The 2,500-nt window shown below is 44.1% G+C and overlaps 1 protein-coding gene across 3 annotated transcripts in view; it reads left to right on the forward strand.

The window, feature by feature from the left end:
* The window catches only part of LOC143023999 (uncharacterized), an 18,203-nt gene that overhangs the window by 4,160 nt on the left and 11,543 nt on the right, over positions 1-2,500 (forward strand). The window contains exon 1 of one of the 3 annotated variants that reach the window (XM_076182686.1): positions 1,557-2,500. This exon is cut by the window's right edge and continues 772 nt beyond it. The exons of the other annotated variants lie outside the window; for them this stretch is intronic. The gene's annotated coding sequence lies outside the window, so the exon portion shown is untranslated. Of the gene's footprint in view, positions 1-1,556 lie in introns of those variants that run through there. 3 annotated transcript variants of the gene reach the window in all.

Below are 2,500 nucleotides of genomic sequence, written 5' to 3' on the forward strand. Positions count from 1 at the left end.
TCTGAAATATGTAGTTTCTTATGATTGTTGCACTGTTTAAGTATTTTTGTGTTGTTGCCTAGATCTTACTTAGTAGGAGTTATATTGTGTGCTTGCGTCATGGGTTTGCGTATGGTACCATCACGAGCATGCATGGTGCGTCTCATGATCACAGAGGTAGTGGTAACACCAATTTACGAGTAATTGGGGGAGCAATTTGCAAACCATCTTTTGGGCAGGTGAACTGGTATACCACATTAGTCTGTTTAAGGAGATTTCTGCTGTCTTTAGTCAAGTTGTTTCTCATGATAAGGCTGGAGAGTTTTGTATTTTTGTAATACATAATAAGAGCCAGTTTGTCGTGTGAGTTGGTGCATATAACGTAACGTGCAAGGATTTCTTTCAGAATGCGTTCGTCTGTTCTGTATGCTGGTGTCGTTTGATTTTTGGTAGCAAATTGTATGTGCAGAAGATGCGTTGTTTTGTTCGTGTCGTGTTATAATTCGGTGATGGAGTTGGAAAAGCCGTTATTAATAAGTATCTGTTTCGCACGCGATACTTCACTATGGAAATAAGAGGAACAATTTTTGTATGCGCGTCGAAGGTATGCCCGAATGACACTAAGTCTCTCTGGGGGCACTCCCTTGCCGCATCCAGGGTTCCAGGCATCTTCCATGAGAGCGGATGAAGATGTCGAGGAAAGGGATCTTGTTGCGTGTGTCGTGTTCGTAGTCGAAACGTCATACGGAGGCTGTTTCTATGGCTAACTTTAAGTCTCTCGGGTTGGGATTCACTCCTTACTTCGATGAAAATATCGTCGACATATCTACAATAGGTGGAGGGTTTTAAGTCAGGGTCTAGTAACACTGTGTTCTCTAGGTGGCACATGTAGAAGTCTGCAAATGTACACTCTAGGGGTGAGCTCATGGCGACACCCTCCACTTGCAAGTGTACCTGACCTGTGGAGCTTCTAATTGGAGCTTCTGTCGTGCAGGCAAGAAGAAGAAGACTCTTCATAATATCTTCCAGGATTCCAGGTGGAGCCAGTTCAGGGTGAGGGTACACACTATTGAAGATTATTTCTGTTGTGGGAAGAATTGGGACATGTGGGAATAAAGATTCCACGTCGAGGGAAGCCATTATTCCTTGGGGTTGTTTATTGTATAGAATGTCGACAAATTCATCTGTCGATTTCAGGGAGTATTTCTTTAGGGTGTGTGGAGTGATGATACTATTGAGCTGCTTAGAAAGTCCATATGCGCGAGTGAGAATTTGTGAGATGATCGGGCGGAGAGAGGGTTGGTCTTGTGTATTCATGTATGTATATATATATATATATATATATATATATGTGTGTGTGTGTGTGTGTGTGTGTGTGTGTGTGTGTGTGTGTGTGTGTGTGTGTGTGTGTGTGTGTGTGTGTGTGTGTGTGTGTACATATATGTTCATGCATACTGAAGCGGTTTCACTGGCTGCCGTTGCCGTCATTTCAAATGAGGAGGAAGAGGAGGAGGAGGAAGAGGAGGAGGAAGAGGAGGATCAAAAAAGAAAATGAGGTAATGAAAGAAAAAGAAGACAAGAGTGAAAGTTACATGCTGATAATGAAGAGAAAAAGAAAGAGAAGAAAACGAGAAGATAAGAAAGAAGAAAAGGATGACAGGGAAATGATGATGATTGAAGAAACAAAAAATCAAAATCAAAAGGAAAATACGAAGAAGACAAAGAAGATATTAGAAAAGTGAAGGAGAGAAGGATGATACATGACGACGATTGGAGAAATATAGAAAACAAAAAATCAGGTGGAGAAATCGAAGAAAAGGAGAAGGATACGGAAAATGAACGAAGAAGGCCAGGAAGAAAGAAAAAAAGAGGAGGGAGAAAGATGAGGATAAGTAAAAAGAAAATCGAAGGAAACCCTGAAACTACGAATGTAGAGCTAACAGTGACAAGTGGCGCAAAGGAACTGACGTCATCATCCTGTGTGAGAGCCATCACCAAGTATTTGTGGGTTCCCTACAGTCAGGGAGAGACAACGCGCCATACAAGCAGTCCACTTGTGAGGTTACTTTGGGCCTTGGTCATTAAAGTGTGGTCTCTGAGCGGGCCACTTGTGAAGTTACTTTGGACCTTGGTCAATCTGAAGTGTGGCCTCTGAGCGGGCCACTTGTGAAGTTACTTTGGACCTTGGTCACTCTGAAGTGTGGTCTCTGAGCGGGCCACTTGTGAAGTTACTTTGGACCTTGGTCACTCTGAAGTGTGGTCTCTGAGCGGGCCACTTGTGAGGCTACTTTGGACCTTGGTCACTCAAGTGTGGCCTCTGAGCGGACCACTTGTGAGGCTACTCTGGACTTTGGTCACTCTGAAGTGTGGCCTCTGAGCGGGCCACTTGTGAAGTTACTTTGGACCTTGGTCACTCTGAAGTGTGGCCTCTGAGCGGGCCACTTGTGAGGCTACTCTGGACTTTGGTCACTCTGAAGTGTGGCCTCTGAGCGGGCCACTTGTGAGGCTACTCTGGACTTTG

The sequence above is a fragment of the Oratosquilla oratoria genome, unplaced genomic scaffold (assembly GCF_046742065.1).
Source record: "Oratosquilla oratoria isolate Oo_2021 unplaced genomic scaffold, ASM4674206v1 SCAFFOLD78, whole genome shotgun sequence".
Classification (NCBI taxonomy): domain Eukaryota; kingdom Metazoa; phylum Arthropoda; class Malacostraca; order Stomatopoda; family Squillidae; genus Oratosquilla; species Oratosquilla oratoria.